At 35.0% G+C, this 11,241-nt stretch overlaps 1 pseudogene across 1 annotated transcript; it reads right to left on the bottom strand.

Annotated features, from left to right (window-relative positions):
• LOC146947148 (uncharacterized) lies at positions 1–3,834 on the bottom strand (annotated as a pseudogene). The gene is made up of 7 exons (XR_015026908.1): positions 3,747–3,834; positions 3,189–3,245; positions 2,864–3,107; positions 1,474–1,625; positions 1,165–1,270; positions 946–1,060; positions 1–430 (listed from the first exon to the last, which is right to left on the bottom strand). The product of XR_015026908.1 is annotated as an uncharacterized LOC146947148 (transcript).
• Positions 3,835–11,241: the final 7,407 nt, after the last annotated feature.

Below are 11,241 nucleotides of genomic sequence, written 5' to 3'. Positions count from 1 at the left end.
GCTTAACCACATAAATAAAGTTGAAGTTTGAAATAAGGATACAAGTAAAACTACTAGTCAACAATTCCATCTCAACTTGTTAAGTGTATGATTATGCTACTGATTACATCTAAACGAGACAAACTCAAAAGTACATAACTCCAAATAGTAGGAAATTTGGACCTAATACCCTCCAAAATGCCAAGAACAAATCTGTAAAAAAAACATGGTGCCAGTTGCATGCTACTAATATTTATACAGCCAGTTTTAGCAGAATTTTACTGAAGACAAAATGTAGATTGATATTCTTGCAGAGCTTAAACCTTAAATAGATCAGGAGTAAATTGGAACCCAGTTAGTATCTGTCCATTAACCTCTATCAGCATAATTAATTATATCACAATTGAGACATTGAAGAGCTAGCAACTGATTAGGCAGTGTCCCTCATAATCTGCAAGAGAAGCAATCTTTCAGAAAAAATGTACATAACAATAGTATTATTTTTATTAACGAAGAGTAAGTTATAACATCATTCAACACAACACGAGTTACAACATATTCCTTCAGCTTTGCTTATTTCATATAAATCAAATTTTATAACTTCTGCTAAATTATAGGTATCAATGTGGTGCTACTTCAGAGATAATATATGAAATTTTAGAACTTCCAGCGAAACAGAAACGTATTAGAACAATGTTCTATTCACTTCAGGTGTTATACGGACAATGTTCTATTCACTTCAGCTGTTTTTTCAAAATGGACAACTGTGTTCAGCAACAACTTCATAAATTAAATAGAAACATTTCATCAATTCTAGGCTAGACCTCCCCTAAACATTAATAAAATTAGACATAGGCATTTATCCCAATGAATATGAAGAAAAAAAAGAAAGAACTAGCCACAAAACATGCATAATTCTCTACCAAGAAAAACAAAACTTGCATGATTTGCTTTCCAAAACACTACCTGAGATATATATTCTTTGACCTTGTTATTGATGGGTCCATCTGAAGCTCTCTCAGCAAGCTCATAATATATGATATTGCCTTCAGGACCATGAACTTTGTTCTTCTGTAAATACCTACATAGAAAAAGATGAATTACAAATAACTTCATTGATCATTGCTTTTTTAAGTGAAACCATATTTGCCACAGAACGCAATGGATCTTGTAATTTAATTTCACCTTTGCTGAACAAGAAGTTCCAATATTTGCTTAATGTTTCCAAGGACAGGATGATGTGCATCAGTGTCACTCAAACTCATCCTATTCAATTGGCTCCACAGACTTTCTGCAATATCCAACCATATCAAGTTCGATTATGTTAAAATGGCAGCATCACAGATCTCAATTACCCTTGAAATTTTAAACATCAGAACCTTGTATAGTTATATTTATTGCATTCATCTAGAGACCTTAAACTAGCAAAATTTGATTTCCACAAGTTCAACAAGTGCACAAGATAATTACAGCCGTATACAACTTAAAATATACCTTCTGGAATTTTGCCACCAGCAAGATGTACATACTAATTATGACAAACGTGAAACCAGACATGTACGCTGCATTCGCATCCACAACATATTTTTCATATAAATTAGATGGAAGTCGACTAATGAGAATATATGATTTGGCATCCGCACTACCTGAAAGACCACATGTCATTAGCTTATAATGAGAGAAAAAGTAAATGGAAACAGGTAAAACATAGTTGAAAAACTCTAAGGAATGCAAATATATCTTTACAAGTAAAAAGCAACGTAGAACACATTTACTCATTCACTTCAAATCTATGTACGAAACACATTCATTGATTTATGAAAACAGAAAGAAAGAAAAAACATTTGAATGAAAACTAAATTCTCTATTGTTTAACCATCGCTAAGTTTGTAAATAGACATCCCAAGCAAAAGGCGGCCCAAACTATTGTTGTAGACTTGTAGTAGGCCCACAAGAAATAAACTTATTCATGTATTAGTACTATATACAGAACTTTAATCCGTAGCTTGCCAAGCACAATGGTAATTCACATTTGCTTTCTCTTTGGAGATTGAGGTTTGATCAAGACTTGAGCATAAGCCACTTTTCAGAAATGCTGAAATGCACGACAGTATTTGTCGTCAAATGTGCACGAACAAGTTTATAGTTGTCATAAAGTTCTTTCTCTTGATTTTGATTTAACACAAAATGACAAATGTAGCCTCTGCTAGATGTATCTCATGAAAAATCACAAAAACACCTCACTGGATGGTGTTTCTCCAAATCAAATTTTGTATGTGTCTTGCCTCACGAATGTCATATAGAACGGTGGATTATGTATGTATGCTATTTCTTTGGTAACATGGTTTTTTTAATATATACTATATACAAAAGCATCAATAAACTAGCAAGAAATACATTAATAAAGTAAATTTCCTGCTGTGGAACGAGTCGTGTGATTTCAATTCTCATGCGTTAAATCCCTCATGCTGTATAGCAGCGCTCGCCAAATTTGCTTTAGTAAGACCTCTGAATTTTGTTACTTGTCTCTATCACTTGCTTTTTGATCTAAAAACTTATTTATTACTAGCATTCACAAAACTTTCATCCTTAGCTAGCATAGAGCAATGGTAACCAACATGTACTTTTTTATGGGATATGATCCCTGCTTGATCAAAAACCATGGCTCCTGATTTTTTTTTTACTTTCTCACATGTTATTAGTTTTAATAAGGTTTTACATTACCTAAAGACTTAAATCACAAAGCATATCAATTGTTCATATAATATACCTCATAATGCTAAAGCAATGTCCCATTAATAAAACATTGACAAAACTGAAATCAACAGAGTAAGAAATTCAGATTGTTCATTGCGTGCATAAAATGGGCTAACGAAAAACTCACTTTGTGAAGCACGTGTCTGAGATTTTGATGATGGGACAGACCTTGAAAGCTCTCTCATTTCATAGCCAAACACGGCGGCAAGCTTGTCCTTAGCCTCATTGATGACAAAAGTAGGAAGGTTCCGCTGATGATAATTCTTCGTAATAAGCTGAGTGAGTTCCTCTCTCTTAATTGGGCACCCCGAGTTTTGATGGGTTTTGAACAGCATGTATCGGATAACCTCTCCAACAAGCTTATCCTTTTCCTAAAATACAAATCAAATAATCAAATACCCTTGTTCGCAAAAAAAAAGATTGTGACTTTTTAAAAGGAAGATTGAACACACCTCTTTAGAAATTCCGAATTGGGAGAAATCTTCAACGTTGTTTGCCATCCTGCAAGCCTTGTTATGATAAATTTCAAATTTGGTTTTCGAATTCAGAAAGAACACAGAACAAAAATAAAATGAAATGGGAAAAGACAGTAGCACCAACACTTCTGATTTGAGGTGTCAGTATCCAACACACCAAACATGTGATTACACTGAATTATGTCATTTTCTCAAATAGTGATTAATTAACCCCAAAATAGTGATTGATTAACCAAAGCAAGCATAATTCATCGACATTCACATCACAAAAATGTCTAAATTTGGCTTATCATAATTCATAAACAATTCTGAAACAAGTTTGGCTTATCACAACAAATATTTACAAAGCAATTTTCCAGTTCCCAATTCTAAAACCCTAAAACAAGCAATTGGAGAATTGATTGGGAAATTCAAATAGGGTTATTCCGCAAAACAAATTAGGGTTCATGATAACCGTGAAACAAATTCTAAAACTTGTATAATGAATTAATCAAAGCAAAAGGGAAAAGAAGAAGTAATGAAAAAAGAACTCACGGTGGATTCAAGTGTGCCGGAAGCGGAGAGAAGCAGAGCCGAGAAGTATATATTTAAGTACACTGGCGGGAACACTTCTGTCTCTCCCTCTCGCTATCAATCAATTGAAGAGTCAAAAATAATTTATCCGATTTTTTTAAGAGACAATAGTAATTTGAAAATTGTTGTTCACACGTTTGAAAAGGCAGGGACACACATGTAAAATAGGCTTTTGCCCCCTCGGCAGTTAACTACCGAGGAATTCAAAATCCAGCTGCAGTTAACTGCCGAGGAATTCCTCGGTAGGTAACTGCCTAGGATCTTCTGCTACAAGTCTGGCAGAAGCTCACTCATCTCCATTATTCATCTCATATTCCAATTTTTTCCTCAAATCTCTCTAAAAAACCCAACCAAATCCAACCAAATTTATTCAACAAAATCACAAGTAAGTAATTATAATGCTATTAACTTAAATTTTAGTTGTTATAAATGTTTTTATTTTTTAGTTTTTGAGTAGATTTACATAGTATAATTCATTTTTAGAGTAAATGTTAGTTGATTAATTTAGTTAAAATGTTTGTATGATGTTTATGTTTTAGTTTAAAATTTATTGGTTATATTTTAATTTGGTGTTTTAAATTAATTTTTTTATTCTAGTTTTTAATTAGATTTACATGTTATAAATCATTTTTAGATTAGAAGTTAGTTGATTAATTTTGTTAAAATGTATGCATGATGATTATGTTATAATTTAAAAATTTTAGGGTTATTTTTTAATTTGGTGTTTTATATTTTTTATTTTATTTTAGTAAGACTATATGATTTATTTTAAGAGTAAATATAATTTGAATAATTTTGCTATATTTTACGTTAATTTTTTTTTTAGACAATTACATTTTAGGGTTATTTTTATGATTTTTAGAGTCTATGTATAATTTGCACATTAAGTGTTTGATGAAATGTTTGCACATTATGTTATCGAATTCACGTTAAATTTAACTAGTTTTTATTCGAATTCACCTAATTTAAAAAAAAAATCACGCTATCGCAATATTTTATCGAATTCACGTTAAATTTAACTAGTTTTTATTCGAATTCACCTAATTTAAAAAAAAAAATCACGCTATCGCAATATTTTATCGAATTCACGTTAATTTAACTAGCTTTTATTCGAATTCACCTAATTTTAAAAAAAAAATCATGCTATCGCAATATTTTATCAAACTAGTTTTTATCGAATTCATCTAATTTAAAAAAAAAAGATTCTAACAAAAACCTCGGCAGTTAACTACCGAGGAAAACCTCGGCAGTTCACTACCGATGAAATCCTCGGCAGTTAACTACCGCTGGTTCATTTCTTTCCTCGGCAGTTAACTGCCGATGCGCCCTGATGCTGTTGCAGAGGCAGAAGCTAATTCTGATCCTGTTAAAAACACAAAAATACATCATATGACAACTTTAAGTGGCACAAATGTGTTTAAATGGCAAAATAAATTTGGCTCAAATTAACAAACACTAATTAAATGAACAAACTAATGAACCAAATCATCAAAATGTCATAAAAAAAAAGAACATAATGTCATCAAAATCCAAACATAATTTCATCAAAATACAAACATAATGTCATGAAAATCCGAAATGTAAACAACAAGTCTTAATGCTACTGCTGGTCCTGGTCCTGCTGGTGCTGCTGGTGCCTCCTCCTCGGTCTCTGGGCTCTCCTCCTGGTAATGATCGGCGCGATCTGCTGCCTAACATCATGCAAGGCCGCATACAACTGCTAAGGGGTCATGCTCATCACCTCCTGACCCAAAAACGCATCAGCATGGGCAACATCGCCGCTAACCATGTCATAGGTGTCAGGGGAGCTTCTCGCCTCGTACCGCTCCCACTGCTCTGCAACGATCTGCTCCTCGTTTGGAGGCCTCGGAACATCTCCCGGAAGAAGTGGCAAAATCTGAGGGTGAGACACAACCGTGTACCATCGTACATAGCCATCTGCCATACGCCATGGTTGCTCTCCTGCATGCTCACCCCAATCGGCCGCCTTAAGTGTGCGAGGGCGGAAGTCGACGAATGCCTGCACAATCTCAGTTGGTGACAGCTCTGCAACATCCGTCGGAGGTCTAGGGACGGTCTGGACGTTGAAGGTGAGAAAAAAAACACAAGAAGGGGGGTTGAATTGTGTTTTTTAAAATTCTTTGTTTCTCCTAAAAACTGAACACACTGATCAGAAGCTAAGTGAGACAGCTTCTGAAGTGATGATCAGAATCTAAATGCAGCGGAATAAAACAGAGAGAGAGAAGAAGAACGACACAAAGCAATTATACTGGTTCCTTCCACAATCCGGAAGTAGTCCAGTCCCCCTTGCACTTCCAAGGAGATTTCACTAAGAGTAATATCTGATTACAATTGCTCAAGCACACAAGCAAGAGACTTCCTTTGCTCAAGCACACAAGCTAGAGACTTCCTTTGCTCAAGAACACAATCAAGAGACTTCCTGCTCAAGCACAACTACAAGAGACTTCCTAACTAAACAAAATTACACAGAAAATTGTTTTATGGTTGAACACTTGATATACAATCAGAGGTGCTCACAATATAAATCAGATACAGACTCAATGGACTTAAGAATTTCTAAGATATGACTTTGAGACACAGAAATTCTAAGTGAATGCAGAACAATTTCAGCAGAGGTTTGGCACTTGTAAAGATGTTGTGAGTCTTTTGTTCAGCGTTCTTGCATTACCAAAACTCTAAGTCTTCACTCCTTTATATAGAGGTGTGAAAGAGACGTTGTGAAATTGCCAGCACACCAAAGAGTCGTTGTTGAAGCTTGATCTTTGACCAATGATATTTTGCCTGATTTGGTTGTTGTCCTATGAAGAACAAATTTGAAATCCATTCCTTATCTAAAGGAATATCTTTGCAGGCGAAGCCGTATTCTGAAGCTGTTTTCTTGTCTTGTAGCGTGGACACAAAACAGAGTAGTGGAGAAGGTGGTTGTACAGTTCGTACAATAGTACAATGTCAACGCTTTCGTCCAAATTGCAAGCACATGCCTTAAAACACCTTTGAAATGACCGTTGCAATGTTCCACTAATTTTCTGCTGTGTTTTCGAATCCAATAGACAACTTTTGCAATGTAGATTCTTCAATCTTGAATCTTCTGCAAATCCAGTTGATCTTCAGCTTCTGGTGAAATGACTTCTGATGAGGCAGCTTCTGATGATGCAGCTTCTAATGAAGCAGCTTCTGATGGTGCAGCTTCTGATGATGCAGCTTCTGATAATGTGGCTTCTGGACCTCTTGTCTTCAGGAGCACTATTTCTTCAGGAGCGCGTTTACTATCTTCAGGAGCAGCTTGACTTCAGGAGCGCTTTCCACTTTCAGGAGCGTATTGCCTTCAGAATCGTCTAAGCTTCATTTTCATTTGCTCTTTATTTGCTCATTCAGAACCAATTAATGATGTAACTTTTTAACTATGGTCCTGTACACTTGAACAAATATTAGCTAGTCCAATTTACAATTTTTAATACCTTGTTATCATCAAAACTCTTTGAGGTTCATTGTTAAACACATTTTGTTCCAACAGACGTATTCGTACTGCCTCAAAACCCTCTCGGGCAGGTGACGGTACAACCTACGATCGCCGCACATAATCCAGCCAGAATACCAGAATACCTCCTCGAAAGCCTGGATCTCCATGTGCCCTTCGTATGGCCTCCAGCATACGTCATCAAACGTAATACGATCAAGTGCCATCCGATACGTGGTCCCCTCTCGATGACCCTTCTGAAGAGTCCACCTCGCCGCAACCGGTAAATTTTCAATGTAGTTCGGGTTTGGATCAACAGTATAAAACTTAGGAAAATGCGCTAAAAACCATGCCTGCACAAACCATACAAATCAAATTTATAAATAAATTAAAGTTAACTAAAAAAAATAAAATTTAAAGTTAACAAAAAAATATAAAAAATAATAATAGTTAACAAAAAAAATTAAAGTTAACAAAAAAAATTAAATTTAAATTTAATTTTTACTTACAGTGAGCAGTGTCACGCTTCCCCCAAGTTGTCTGTCTCCGGGCAAACAGGTCTGAGCTAACTCATCGTACAGGTATGCAAGTGCCATCCCTCCCCACGAATAAGTACGCATCCCCGCGTAGCTGTCCGCCATAGTCGTCAAATAGATCAACTCGATGCGTTTGTTGCTTCTATCCCCAAACAACAAGCATCCAACCAAGTAGAGAAGGTAGCACTTCACACAATAAGTCCTAACCCTCCCCAACTCCTCCAGCTCCTCTGGATCCTCTGTATCCGCCAAAATGTTAGCTCTACCAAGGTGCGTCGAATAGAACTCCCTCAGCTTTGGGTAACTAATGTAGCCACCATACTCTCTATTGCAGATTTTCTCTGCCTCCCTCTGCGACGCACCCAAGTGCCTCACCAGTAGTGCCTCTCCATCCGATCTCAACATCTTCTTTCGGTGGCCCAACATCCGCCCTTCCACCGGGACATGCATAAGACGTGCGACATCGTCCAAAGTCACAGTCATCTCCCCCATGGGCATGTGAAAAGTGCTGGTCTCGGGATGCCACCTCTCGCATAGAGTGAGGCACAGTGGCGTAGCCCAAGTAGACCAAGTCATGTAAGCCACTCTCCCTAAGCGGATCCCAAAACCATCTCTGATTGTCGTTTGGACATCCGAGACTCAAAATCTTAGGGCCATGATTAATTGGTTTTACAGTACGCTTCTTGCGGCACTGAAAAAATAGAAAAATAAACATAGTTTAAACAATGTAAACATTTAACTAATAAATATAAAACTTAACAAATGCTAAAATAAAAATAAAGAAAACATATAAAGAAAATCACATATAAAGAAAACATATAAATAATTTTTTTTAGATAAAACATATAAAGAAAACATATAAAGAAAATCACATATAAATAAAACATATAAATAAAACAATTTAAATCAAGAAAGAAAAAATAAATAAAATAATTAAACGTAAAGAAAGGAATTAAAAAAAATATATAAAAGTTGATATAATAATTAAACAAACACACACATAATTAAACATAAAGAAAGAACATTTAAAAAAACAATACTTACGTTCTCTGAATTATACCAAAGCGGCAATGCCACATGATTGGCATAAGAGTGAAGCAGAGATAGGTTTTGCGGTCCTCCAGGAAAGGGAGCGTCCGTAGGTAACACCTCCGGGGCAGCCGCTGCTGCAATGTCATCCTCGTCTGGCTCCCCTGGCATATGCGGCTGCTCTGGCATATACTGCTCGTCGTACCCACCATCAGTCACATCATGGTGATCCTGATAATTCAGGTACTCCACCTCCTGGGTCGGGTCAACCACCTGCGACTCTTCAGGCTGTGCCTGAGAAGCCTCAGAAGGCTGAGAAGTCCCTGAACCATCCCCCCTCCGACCTCTTCCCCTCTTTGGGATATGTGCGTTTATCCTCTCCTTCTCCTTCCGGTAGCTTTGTGTCTGAGCACGCCTACCACCAATCATCTTAGATGGATCAATGGGGTCCTGATCGTCCATATCTACACAAACAATTAAAAAATTTACATCATTTCCATAACCTAATCAAACACATTAAACCTAGACTAAACATAAACATTTACATTAAACCTAAACTAAACATAAACATAATCAAACACATTATTCATTTCCATAACCTAATATCATTCATATAAACCTAACTAAACCTAAAATCATTCAATATAACCATCATTTCAATATAATCATTATTATCATCATTTCAACATAAACATTCACATTTCCATAAAATAAACATAACTAAACCTAAAACCATTCAATATAATCATCATTTCAATATAATTTGTGTGCAACATTTCCATCATAACCTAAACATCATTCAATAAAATTCTCATAACATAAACTAACTAAATAATCAATAAAATTGTCATTGAGGCATTTTATCAAACACTTTGTGTGCAAAGTATAAAACATTCAAATTGTGTTCATTTGCCACCATTCAAAGCCACATTATCATTTAAACAACATAGGCAACAACTACATTCATTTACCAATTCAAAAACTACACATGCAATCATCAAATTGTCAATTTTAAAATCAACCCTAACCACATGCAAACTACTCTAATTTTTTAAAAAATAGACATCATCCAAACTAACATTAACATTGCATTGATTAAGGGTACTTACTTATGATAATGTCGTGATGATTGGCTTGCAATTCGTGAAAATGTGCTTTGGAGAGAATTTGGATGTGTTTGAAGCAAAAGAATGAAACTGGAAACTGCTTCTGTTCGTTCTGTTTATGTTCAGAAAACATCGGCAGTTAACTACCGAGGAATTCCTCGGCAGTTAACTGCAGCCGAATTTTGAATTCCTCGGTAGTTAACTGCCGAGGGGGCAAAAGCGTATTTTACATTTGTGTCTCAGCCTTCTCAAATGTGTGAACATCAATTTTCTAGTAATTTTAGTCTTTTAATGTGTAACTAGACTTTTGACCCGTGCGTCGCACGGATTTTCTCGACTATAATAGAGACCAATAAATAATCTTTAACCTGTAAGATCATTGAATCATTGAGATGGTAGAAAATATTTTCTTTAAAAAAAAAGTCAAGATGATAGGAATGAAATTGGTGTGCAATGCATTTTTTTAGATGGAAATTGTTAGGTTAAATAATTGCAAACCTAATAAAGCAAAGTTGCGGGAAAAAATTAAGTTAAGCTGCTGCAGACGTAACAAAATTAATAAATAAAGGATGTCAAAAATAAAAGGCATGAAATTAAAAAAAAAATCCAAAAAAAAATGTGTAAAATTCTTGAAAAAAAAAAGAGAGTATAAAATAGAAGGATCATACGTGATCATTGATATAGTAGACAAAAAAGGCAAGAGGATAGGAATGAAATTAGTGTGCAATGCATTTTTTTAGATGGAAATTCTTAGGTTAAATAATTGCAAACCTAATAAAGCAAATGAGCGGCAAAAAATTAAGTTAAGTTGCTGCAGACGTAACAAAATTAATAAATAAAGGATGTCAAAAATAAAAGGAATGAAATTAAAAAAAATCCAAAAAAAAATGTGTAAAATTCTTGAAAAAAAAAGAGAGTATAAAATAGAAGGATCATACGTGATCATTGATATAGTAGACAAAAAAGGCAAGAGGATAGGAATGAAATTAGTGTGCAATGAATTTTTTTAGATGGAATTTGTTAGGTTAAATAATTGCAAACCTAATAAAGCAAATGAGCGGGAAAAAATTTAGGTTTAGTTGCTGCAGACGTAACAAAATTAATAAATAAGGATGTTTAGTCACATTCCTTCAATGAATAGTCATTGTACAGTATGTTACTCAAAATAGTTTCTGATGCTAAAATAATCTTTTTTTTTTGACCGAAACAAAGTTAACTATTATCATTAATCATCCAATGTTCAATACAAGAAGGAGAAGAATCAAAAATACGGTGACTAGCCCAAGAACAGGCCGCCCTAGCTAAAC

The sequence above is a fragment of the Medicago sativa genome, chromosome 2, assembly GCF_051527215.1.
Source record: "Medicago sativa cultivar Bolivia chromosome 2, Bolivia_mono, whole genome shotgun sequence".
Lineage (NCBI taxonomy): Eukaryota > Viridiplantae > Streptophyta > Magnoliopsida > Fabales > Fabaceae > Medicago > Medicago sativa.
Note: the sequence above shows the minus strand (reverse complement) of the source record. Positions and strands in the feature narration are given on the sequence as shown.